Source organism: Chamaea fasciata, unplaced genomic scaffold (genome assembly GCF_029207755.1).
Source record: "Chamaea fasciata isolate MVZ Bird 193981 ecotype frontalis unplaced genomic scaffold, bChaFas1.0.hap1 SCAF_12, whole genome shotgun sequence".
Lineage (NCBI taxonomy): Eukaryota > Metazoa > Chordata > Aves > Passeriformes > Sylviidae > Chamaea > Chamaea fasciata.
The window spans coordinates 23,922,347-23,934,741 of NW_027094097.1; positions in this window are offsets into that span (position 1 = coordinate 23,922,347).

Here is a 12,395-nt window from a genome sequence, read left to right on the forward strand (position 1 = left end):
GCCAGCTGGACGGCTTTAAGCTCTGCGACCTGACTCGATCCACCTTCTCCTTCGGTAGCTTGTGCAACTCGTCGTGTGGGGCTCCATACAGCAGCTTTCCATTTCCGGTTAGCACCTACAATTCGGCAGGAACCGTCGGTGAAAAGGACATATCGTCTCTCACTCTCCGGTAGCTCGCTATATGGTGGGGCTTCCTTGGCCCGTGTCACTTGCTCCTCCTCTTCTTCAGAGGATAATCCAAAGGTCTCACCTTCAGGCCAGTTTGTTATAATTTCCAGAATCCCAGGGCGATTCAGGTTTCCAATACGGGCGCGCTGTGTGATCAGGGCGATCCATTTGCTCCACGTGGTGTCGGTGGCGTGATGTGTGGTAGGAACCTTTCCCTTGAACATCCACCCCAGCACCGGTAGTCGAGGTGCCAGAAGCAGCTGTGCTTCAGTACCAATCACCTCGGAGGCAGCTTGGACTCCTTCATAGGTGGCTAAGATTTCCTTCTCTGTGGGAGCGTAGTTGGCTTCGGATCCTCTGTAGCTTCAGCTCCAGAGTCCCAGTGGTCGTCCCCGAGTCTCACCCGGCACCTTCTGCCAAAGGCTCCATGACTGAGAATGGCTCCCAGCTGCAGAGTAAAGCACATTCTTCACCTCTGATCCCGTCCTGACTGGGCCAAGGGCTACTGCGTGAGCGATTTCCTGCTTGATCTGGGTGAAAGCTTGCTGCAGTTCTGGGCCCCAGTGGAAATCGTTCTTCTTGCGGGTAACCAGGTAGAGAGGGCTCACGATTTGGCTATACTCGGGAATGTGCATCCTCCAGAAGCCTATGGCACCTAGGAAAGCTTGTGTTTCCTTCTTGTTGGTCGGTGGAGACATTGCAGTGATCTTATTGATGACTTCAGTGGGAATCTGACGCCGTCCATCTTGCCACTTCACTCCCAGAAACTGGATCTCTCGAGCAGGTCCCTTGACTTTGCTCCTCTTGATGGCGAAGCCGGCCTCAGGAGAATCTGAACGATCTTCTCTCCCTTCTCAAAGACTTCTGTTGCTGTGTTTCCCCACACAATAATGTCGTCAATGTATTGCAGGTGTTCTGGAGCCTCACCCTTTTCCAGTGCAGCCTGGGTCAGTCCATGGCAAATGGTGGGACTGTGCTTCCACCCCTGGGGCAGTCGGTTCCAGGTGTACTGCACGCCCCTCCAGGTGAAGGCAAACTGAGGCCTGCACTCTGCTGCCAGAGGAATGGAGAAAAAGACATTTGCAATATCAATGGTCGCATACCATTTTGCTGCCTTGGATTCCAGCTCATACTGAAGCTCCAACATGTCTGGTACGGCAGCGCTCAGTGGTGGTGTGACTTCATTCAGGCCACGGTAATCCACTGTCAGTCTCCATTCTCCACTGGACTTGCGCACGGGCCATATAGGGCTATTAAAGGGCGAACGAGCCTTGCTTACCACCCCTTGGCTCTCCAGCTCACGAATCATCTTATGGATGGGGACCACAGAGTCTCTGTCGGTGCGATATTGCCGACGGTGCACTGTTGCTTTGGCGATCGGCACCTGTTGTTCTTCAACTTTCAGTAGTCCCAAGGCAGAGGGGTCGTCTGAGAGTCCAGGCAAGGTACTCAGTTGTCTGATGCCTTCTGTCTCTAGGGCAGCTATGCCAAAAACCCAGCGGTATCCTTTTGGGTCTTTGAAATACCCATTTCTGAGATAGTCTATGCCCAAAATGCATGGGGCCTCTGGACCAGTCACAATGGGGTGTTTCTGCCATTCATTCCCAGTTAGACTTACTTCAGCTTCCAGTACAGTCAGCTCCTGGGGTCCTCCTGTCACCCCAGAAATGGAAATGGATTCCGCTCCCACATACCTTGATGGCATCAGAGTACACTGAGCACTGGTATCAACCAGAGCCGTATATCTTTGTGGGTCAGATGTTCCAGGCCATCGGATCCACACAGTCCAGTAGATCCGACTGTCCCTTTCCTATACCTGGCTAGAGGTAGGGCCCCCCTATTCCTGTATTCCAATGGCATACATTGCTCTCTTCTTGTAAATATGTTTCTGAGGTTCCTTCAAGAGGATCAGTCATATCATCATTCCTGTACCGTCTGGAGTTCTGTGCACGAGAGACCGGAGCAACATTGATTCTAGATGGGCTCTTTGTGGTAGGTGTTTCTCTTTTCAGTTCACATACCCGGGCTGCTAAGGAGGAGGTGGGTTTTCCATCCCACTTCCTCATGTCTTCTCCATGCTCCCGAAGAAAAGACCAGAGGTTACCTCGTGGTGTGTATCCTCTCTCCCTGGCTGGGGAGCGCCTGCTCCTAATGGCAGAGACTCTCATTGGCTCTGGTTGGATATGGTAAATTTCTTCCTTAAGTTCTTTTTTCAGTTTCTGATGGCCTTCTTCAATCAAGTTCCAGACTTGCTCAGCCAGTCTTGTTTCCACAGATGAGACATGGGTACGAACTGGAGCAGTGACAGTGTCCTCGTAAATTCTTAGTTTATTAGCCAAGACACCTACCCTGTCCTCACCTTCCCTCCATTGCAGTGTTGCCAGGTAACGTGAGTACATCTCGGGTCCAAGCCGTGCAAATCTCAACCACATCCGTGATGTGCACTGGACACCATCTGGGTTTTTAAGAAATCTCTCATCTTCTGAAAAAATTATTTCCAACACAGCCAATTCCCTCAGGCATCGGATACCTTGTTCTATTGTGTTCCATTTTCCTTGGTGCACTTGGAGGTCTTCTTTACAAAGGTATCTATCCTTCCCACTTGTTAGCAGTCGCTGCCAGAGGCTGAGAGGTTCTTGGCTTTTCCCAATCCCCTGGTCAATGACCACATCTCCGGACAGCGATCCCAGTTGCCTGGCCTCACTTCCATCCAGAATGGTGTCATTGGCGGCAGCATCCCATATGCGGAGCAGCCAGGTCAGGATGGACTCGTTGGTCTGGCGGGTGAATTCCCTTCACAGTGTTACTGATATGTTTGTTCATTAAATCCAGGATGTGGGTGACAAGTTGAGTGATAAAGGTAGTCTTGCATAATTTGCGGTTGTAAGTAATATTTTCCAGGAAGTCAACGATTCTGAGTCTTGAAACGCGGCAGGGGAAGAGCAGACCCCAGCAACAGTGACGCACATGCGCAGAGTACTATTCAAGGAAGTCACGTACACCGGAAACCGGACTGTATAAGAGGAAGAACTAAAACCCTGACTGGTGCGGCAGTGGCGGGACAATGGTTCCCCTGTCGCCCAGCGCTGCATTACCTTATTGTTACGCTTGCTGTAATTAATAAAATCCTTGATTGGGACAAGCAACGGTGTCAGACTATTCCGTGCAAAATTTTCTCTATAACAATTTGGTGCCGTGACTCGGATAAGAATACGGATCCGACAGAGGGACTAGGGGCGGCGCCCCGCCTGTACAGGCGGCCTCTGGTTCTGAAGTCGGGATCTCGCTCTTACCGACGAACCCAAATTTGTAACAATAAGGTAAGGAAAACCCTATAAACTCGGTGCACTCGAGGTCCGGACGAAGACGCAGGAGACGCGTAAGTAACTGCCCATTGTGCAGGGGAATCCGTCCGGGCTGGGTTGGGATCCTGGAATACAATGTGTGTGCGTGTGAGTGAGAGGAGAACTGGCAGCCAGATTCTCCAAGTGAGTGCGGACCCTTAAGTAGTGCGTTTCCCATCGCCCGCGAGGGACTGGGCCACGAAAAAGGGGAAGTGAGTGAGTACACACACGGCTGAGAGAGGGTATTCCAGAAGATGGGACAGGGGAAAAGCAAGCCCCCTCCACCCATGAGACCCCCTCCGGTCCCTAGGGATTCACCGTTGGGGTTTATGTTAGAAAATTGGAAATTTTATCCCACCACGGGAGATAAAGATAAAGCTAGAATGATACACTTTTGTGTAGAAGTATGGGGAGGACAACAAATTTCCAAGGCAGTCTGGTGGCCCAGGTATGGGTCCTCAGAATTATGCGCCGCAGGGTGGAAACAGGATAGTAGCCCAGAAGGAAGCTCCTAATTGTTACTACTGTGGGAAGAAAGGACATATGAAAAGGGACTGCAGACAGAGGATAAAGGATGAGGCGGCATTCAAAGAAGATTAGGGAGGTCAGGGGCTCTATGTATTGGGGACCCGTACGAACAAAGAGCCCTTGATAAAACTAAAATTAGGTCCCCAGTCACAGGAGGTAGAATTTTTGGTAGACTCAGGAGCTGAGAGGTCTACCCTCCAGCGAATACCTCCTGGATGTAAGCTATCTAAAGATACTGCCCAAGTCGTTGGAGCAAAGGGGGAACCCTTTAAGGTAGGGATTATACAACAAGTTCTAATAGAAACAGAATCTAAATTGGGTATGGGGAATTTCCTCTTAATCCCAGAAGCCGATTTTAATCTTTTGGGAAGGGATTTGATGGTGGAACTAGGAATTGGCCTAGAGGTGAAGGGAAGAGAATTGGGAATCAAGATATGTGCCCTTCGGGTTGAGGATGAGCAGGGGATCGACCCCGAAGTCTGGTATACCCCTGAGACTGTGGGTAGACTAGACATTCCTCCATTCAGAGTGATCCTTGGAAACCCAGACAGCCCTGTCCAGATTAAGCAATGCCCTATATCCATGGAGGGTCGGAGGGGATTGAAGCCTGGAGTTGGGAGACTGATGTCCCAAGGGCTGTTGGAGCCATGTGTGTCCCCATTTAACACTCCTATTCTACCGGTCAAGAAGCCAAATGGAACTTATCGGCTAGTGCATGACTTAAGAGAAATTAATAAGCGCACTATGTCCAGGTTTCCAGTAGTGGCCAACCCTTGTACTCTTCTGAGCAAATTAGGGCCAGAAAATTTATGGTACAGTGTAATTGATTTAAAAGATGCCTTTTGGGCCTGCCCTCTGGACAAAGAGTGTAGGGATTATTTTGCATTCGAATGGGAGGATCCAGACACAGGACGCAAGCAGCAACTGAGGTGGACCGTGCTCCCACAGGGGTTTACGGAGAGCCCTAACTTATTTGGGCAGGCCCTAGAACAAATTCTCCAGGATTTTATCCCAGGCCCTGAGATTACTTTAATCCAGTATGTCGATGATTTATTAATTGCAGGAAAAACGGAATATCAAGTTAGAGAGGAAAGTATAAAACTCTTGAATTTTTTAGGGCTTAAAGGACTTAAGGTATCAAAGTCAAAATTGCAATTTGTGGAAGAGAAGGTGAAATATTTAGGACACTACATTGAAAAGGGGGAGGAGACAGTGGATCCCGAGCGAGTACAGGGGATCTTATCTTTACCCACTCCCACTAATGAGAAACAAGTTAGGCAATTGTTAGGGTTGCTGGGCTATTGTCGCTTATGGATTGAAAATTATAGCAGTAAAGTTAAATTTTTATACGCTAAACTTACAGCATCCAACCGTATAGACTGGGAAAGGGCAGATGAAGAACAACTTTGGGTATTGCGGAGGGATTTGGCGAATGCACCAGTTTTGGGCCTGCCAGACTTAAACCGACCATTTTATCTGTTTGTAAACATTGAGAGTGGAACTGCGTGCAGAGTATTGACCCAGGATTGGGCAGGCAGGAAAAAGCCCATTGGATACTTATCCAAATTATTGGACCCCGTGAGTAGAGGTTGGCCCACATGTCTACAGGCCATTGTCGGATGTGCCCTGATGACCGAGGAGGCCCGAAAAATAACTTTTAATAGTACCATCAGAATATTATCCCCCCATAATGTTAGAAGTGTTTTACAACAGAAGGCTGAAAAATGGATCTCAGATTCACGATTCTTAAAATATGAAGGGATTTTGTTGGAAGCCCCAAACTTGACATTAGAGGCCACATCGTTGCAAAACCCTGCCCAGTTCTTATTTGGGGAACCAAAAACCATCAGAAGAACTGGCCCACGATTGCCTCCGAGCTATTGAGGAGCAGACTAAGATTGGGCCCGATTTAGAGGAGGAGGAACTCCCAGAGGGAGAGGTGATTTTTGTGGATGGCTCATCCCGGATGGTAGGTGGAGGACGTAGATCAGGGTGTGCACTGGTGGCAGGGAAGGATTATGAGGTATTAGAGGCAGGACCCTTGAGTCCGTCATGGTCAGCCCAAGCATGTGAATTATACGCCATCTTGCGGGCTCTTAAAAGACTAAAAGGAAAAACAGGAACCATTTATACTGATTCGAAGTACAGTTATGGAGTGGTGCACACATTTGGGAAAATATGGGAAGAAAGAGGTCTAATTAATTCCCAAGGGAAAGACCTTATACATCAAGAATTAATCAAGGAAGTATTGCACGCCCTGAGAGACCCCGTGAGAATAGCAATAATACATCTCAGGGGACATCAAACAGGGACAGATCGTAAGACCAGGGGAAACAACAGAGCAGATGCAGAGGCTAAAAAGGCTGCCCTCAGAATAGAACTTCTTAAGCATAAGAATCCTAGATCAGAACTGGACCCTCCCAACCCTTGCCCTGTTCGATTCACACCCCAAGAAGAGCGTAAACTGAAAGATATGGGAGTACAACAAGATAAAGAAGGGAAATGGAGACTACCGGACGGGAGAGAAGTCATCCCAAAGGCTTTGGCTTTCCAATTGTTGTCGAATATACATCAAAAGACTCATTGGGGAAGTCAGGCACTAATAGATCAATTTGCTTTAAAATATATGAGTATTGGGGTACATGATCTAGCCAAATCAATCACTCAGCACTGTGAGATTTGCTTGAAGGTAAACCGCTCTGTACGGAGAGAACTACAAAGAGGAGGAAGACCGGTTGCCGTAAGGCCTTTTTCTAAAATACAAATAGATTTCACTGAACTTCCCAAGGTGGGAAGATATAAGTATGTGTTAGTACTAATAGACCACCTCACCCACTTCGTAGAGGCATTTCCAACCGCAAGGGCCACTGCACACACGGTGGCCAAAGTGTTACTAGAACAAATTGTGCCCAGGTATGGAGTAGCTGAAGGTGTGGACTCAGACCAAGGACCACACTTTGTATCAAAAGTTATTAAGGCCTTGTCAGAAGCCCTTGGAATAAGATGGGAAGAACATACCCCGTGGCATCCTCAAAGTTCGGGGTTAGTAGAGAGAGTTAATGGAGAATTAAAGAAACAGCTAACGAAGTTGACTTTAGAAACCAAACTTAACTGGATTAAGTGTCTCCCCCTGGCCTTGTTAAATCTCAGAACTCTGCCCCGATCTGATGTGGGGATATCTCCTTTTGAAATGCTGTATGGGATGCCGTATGATGCAGGTATGCCTCGAGACCATCCCGGAATAATAGATAAGCAAATGAAAGCATTTATAACTGAGATGATGGCCTTTAGGAAGAAGTTATGGGAAAAAGGGCAGATATTGCAGAGACCACCCTTGAATATTACTCTACATCAGGTGCAACCGGGAGACTGGGTCTTAATCCGAACTTGGAAAGAAACTACTCTCCAGCCCCATTGGGATGGTCCATATCTGGTGCTCCTCACAATGAATACAGCAGTGCGAACAGCAGAGCGGGGATGGACTCACGCCAGTCGTATAAAAGGACCAGTGCCCGAGCCTAGGTGGAAGGTCATCAGCCCAGCCGGAGATTTAAAGCTGAGACTCACTCGGGGAACTGCAACAGGAAATTAAGAAAGGACGTTCTTAATGAATAGAAAATATTGGTATAAAACTTTTAGGATAGAATATCAATCAGAGCTCGAAAGAGATCATAAGGGAAATATGTATGCTGATTGTGTTTGTATTAAATGTGAAGATTTTTGTTGTAATGGGAATTGTTACCCCTTTGTATGTTACCAATGTCTAATTTGTAAAAACAGGTGGTGGACCCATTGTCACAGAGGCAGGCCCCCGAGAGGTGTTTGCTGCCTCTGTCTAAAAAATTCAACGGGAGCTTACTGATTTAGTATTGGCTCAGAGGGTAGCTCAAGGGGAATTACAAGCAGACTTTAAAGAGTGGGGGGAAGTATTGGCAGAAGACATAAATTCCGAACTATATTGTTAATCAGTCCTGTTCGTGGCACCAATAATAACTGGGGGAAAGACCACCACTGGAATACCTATACCCAAAGATCCTCAGAGAAAGGGTGAGAGTTCCCTCCTGAAGAATATCCTTGCTGCCGAGAAGATGGGTTTCCCCGTGGCTCGCAGCAATCGAGTCGATGGGCGAGGCAGAGGGAGAGAAACTTGTGGAGGAAGTCGCCATGGGATAGGTGGAACCAGGAGATCACGGAGAATGAAATGCCCCAGGACTGAAGCAACAAATGGGGAAGAGGAAACTGAGATGGGAACAAGCCACTGTTACAATGAAAAAGCCACCTGTAGACAACTGTTACTGTCACTACTATTATTATCCCTATGGATAAGTCAGACAAGAGGTCAAACACACCAGCCTTTTAAATGGTCCTTGATTCGTATGAATGACCACAAAATTTTGGGCTCCCTTGTGACCAGTCAGACCCCAGCCTTTAAGGCTGGGTTATGCAGCATGACAAACATAGAACAGTGCGGGAGAGTTTTGAATTTAACTGGGTTTTATATGTGTCCGGCCTCAAATCCTGGAAAGAGCTACTGTAATTACCCAGGGGAGTATTATTGCGGGTATTGGGGCTGTGAGACTATTGCTTCCGATTGGACTCCAGGGGGAGGTGCAGATCAATTTATTAGAGCAGGATTTGGTCCCACAGGGTGTGAAAGGCATTGGTTGGGACCATCTGGAGAAATTTCCTACTTAGGAACTTCTGAATATGTGTATATAAATGTTACAGATCCAGAGAGCCCTGACTGGTTATTAGGAAAATATTGGGGAATTAGACATTGGGAACCTGGGCGTGATAGAGGGAACCTAATAGTGATAAAGAAAGAGCCCGCCCCAGCCGATACCCATGGTATGGGACCGAATAGAGTTTTAGAGGAGGGTAAAGAGCTAACACCGGTTACAAATTACCCTAAGGCTACAGGCTCCCCACTAACCACATCCAGTCAGCAGGAAGCACGCTTGCATACCTTTAGTACTTCGTGGAAAATTATGCAAGCTAGCTTTGAGATATTAAATAGAACCTATCCGAACCTTACCCGGGAATGCTGGCTATGTTATGATATCCGACCACCCTTTTATGAAGCAGTGGGGTCAAGTGCCAAAATCAAAAGAGCCTACGGAACTAACCCTCGAGAATGTAAATGGGTGGAAAGAAACATCACTGAGGAGGCCCCGGGAATCACCATGTCAAAAGTCACTGGAAAGGGGACTTGTGTAGGTAAAGTACCCCCTCCTAAAGAAACACTGTGCAGCCGAACGGTTACGGCCAAGGATTCACAGTGGATGATTCCAGCCAAGAATGCTAAATGGGTATGCATGAAATCTGGAGTGACTCCTTGCATTTCGACAAGAGTCTTAAATGATACACATGACTTTTGTGTCCAAGTAATAATAGTTCCACGGATAATTTATCATCCTAAGGAGTATGTAATTGAACACCAAAATACTGCTGAGCATCACCTAACCAAAAGGGAGCCTTTCACCGCCTTGACTTTAGCAGTCCTATTAACATTAGCCGGTACTGGGGCAGGAACTGGAGCTGCAGCCTTGATCACACAACCTGGTAAATTGAGTTCTTTAAGACATTCTGTTGATGAAGATCTCTGGAAAATTGATGAATCAATTACCGCACTAACTAAGTCAGTACGCTCATTATCAGAAGTAGTTTTACAAAACAGACGGGGCCTGGATTTATTATTTTGGCAACAGGGAGGACTTTGTGTAGCCTTAAAAGAAGAGTGTTGCACCTATATAGATCAAACGGGAATAGTCTTTGACACCCTAGGAGAACTAAGAAAACAACTAGAAAAAAGGGAAAGAGAAAGAGAATCCCATCAGAGTTGGTATGAGAGTTGGTTCAATCATTCCCCATGGTTAACTACCTTACTGTCCACCATAGCTGGACCAATATTTTTACTAGTTCTTGTATTAACTTTTGGTCCCTGTATTTTTAACAAACTTATTACAATAGTAAAAGGGCGACTGGAAGCTGCCCACTTGCTGCTGGTACAAGCAAAATATGAGGACTTAGAAAATAGGAAGGGAGAAACGGGAGATGGATTGGAATGGAGCAGACAAGAGCTTAAGCGATTTAATGCACAACATAAATTAACCTAAAGAAAAAGGGGGGATATTGTTACTGATATGTTTGTTCATTAAATCCAGGATGTGGGTGACAAGTTGAGTGATAAAGGTAGTCTTGCATAATTTGCGGTTGTAAGTAATATTTTCCAGGAAGTCAACGATTCTGAGTCTTGAAACGTGGCAGGGGAAGAGCAAGACCCCAGCGACAGTGACGCACATGCGCAGAGTACTATTCAAGGAAGTCACGCACGCCGGAAACCGGACTGTATAAGAGGAAGAACTAAAACCCTGACTGGCGCGGCAGTGGCGGGACAATGGTCCCCCTGTCGCCCAGCGCTGCATTACCTTATTGTTACGCTTGCTGTAATTAATAAAATCCTTGATTGGGACAAGCAACGGTGTCAGACTATTCCGTGCAAAATTTTCTCTATAACAACAGGTCACGCAGCTCACCCAGATATAGAGAGCGAGTGATGATTTCTGGCTCTGTCTCTTCTGCTGATTGTGAAGGTCCTGCTGCACCCTCATCAGTCACTATGCGGACTGATTTGGTCCTTGATTTCTTCTTCTGAACGGGGGCAACTGCTACAGGTTTAGGCTGTTCCGGTTCGGTGATGGTTTGTGTGGAGATGCTGATGGCATCTTTGGTCCCTTTCTCCTCTGTGACAGTCTGCATAGATGTGGACACTGTTGCCTCACTTCTGGCTTCTTTCTCCTCTGTGACGGTCTGTGTAGATGAGGACACTGTTGCCTTGCCTTTGGTTCCTTTCGCCTCTGTGACACTCTGTGTAGACACTGATATTGTTGCTCTGCTTCTTTTTCCCTCTTCCTCCAGAACACGCTGTATCACACTAGGTAGTGTAAGCATGGTGTGGGCCGTGCAGAGAAGACAAAGCTGGACTAACAACAACATCATGCTGGCCTTGGCATCCAGAGGGTATTCCATATTTTCAAAAACTGCTGTGTCATGCCTGAAAAGCTGGAAAAAATCATTCTTCACCCCTCCCCATAGCGGCTGGGTGAGATTGTTGAGGCCCCAGATGTAGCATCCTAGACCAGAACAAGAAAACAAAACTGGGTGTATATTCTGAATGATGTTCATTGCCTCGGAGTTTATCAAGCAATGGACATAATAGACCACTAAAGCAATTTTAGTACCATACCCTGAACTACGCAGGAGCATTAAGACTGGCAGATAGTACCCCAGTTGTGGAAAAATATAGAGAGATAGATATAAGACACATGTAAGCATGTTGAGCATCATAGCAAACAGGTGTCTTCTTCAATACAAAATCGTAATTCTGACTTTTCTCAGTGCCTTGTGCCTCATGTTGGGCGTCAAAAAATGTAGTAGTTTGAAGGCAAAACAAATGAGAGGCTCCAAGTCAGAGATACAATTTAATAGGAAAAAAGGAAAGAAAGTAAAATAAAATAGATGCAATAATACAAAAGACCACTGACAGAGTCAGAATACAAGCTGAGTGGAGTGATGGAAGCAGTCCAGATGAGGTGGTCTTCCTGAAGCAGTGATCCTGTAGAAAGGTCTGGTAGCTCGGGTCCTCTGGGAATCCAGTGGGTAAGCGCCCCTCTGGTGTTCGGAGTCTCAGTTGATATCCAGGCTGGAATGCTTGGTTTCTCCCTCTGGGCGGAGCATCTCACAATGGGATGGTGAGTCATGTGATAAGGCCTGATGGGCCCATTAACAGGAGGTAGTCCAGGAGGGGGTTATCTGTGAGCTGTGCAGCAAAGGTGCTGATGAGCCCATTAACAGAAGATAAGCCAGAGTGGAGGAGGCAGGGAGCACTGCCTCACCTGGTTTCAACAGTTCATGAAGATGGTGATAGAATATACTTCAACCCAGGACATCCATCAAATATAATTTTCAGATTTCTTGCACTTTTTTCCCTGTATTTGACAGTGATCAGACCTAATGTGCTCAATATAGGTATTTCCAGGTCAGTACTCCTTCATCATTTTTAATTATTTTATTATTAGAGATGGATAATTCCCAGTACTTTCCTGTCAGTTTGATTACTGGTTTTTATTCAGCTGCTTAAAAGTCATAGCCCACAAGTAACTGAGTGTCAGCTTGTCAGCAGCTCCTTCTCTCAAGTGGCTGTCCCACATCTGTTCTTTTTTGAAACAGAACCTTGCAATTCAGCCCAAGTTTTATTTTGTCACTGTTGCGGCCAGGCGGAGGGGACCGATCACACCGATTCGATGTAAGTAAGACAAAAGCTCCGTTTATTAGGCTCCGCGTTACAGCATGTAT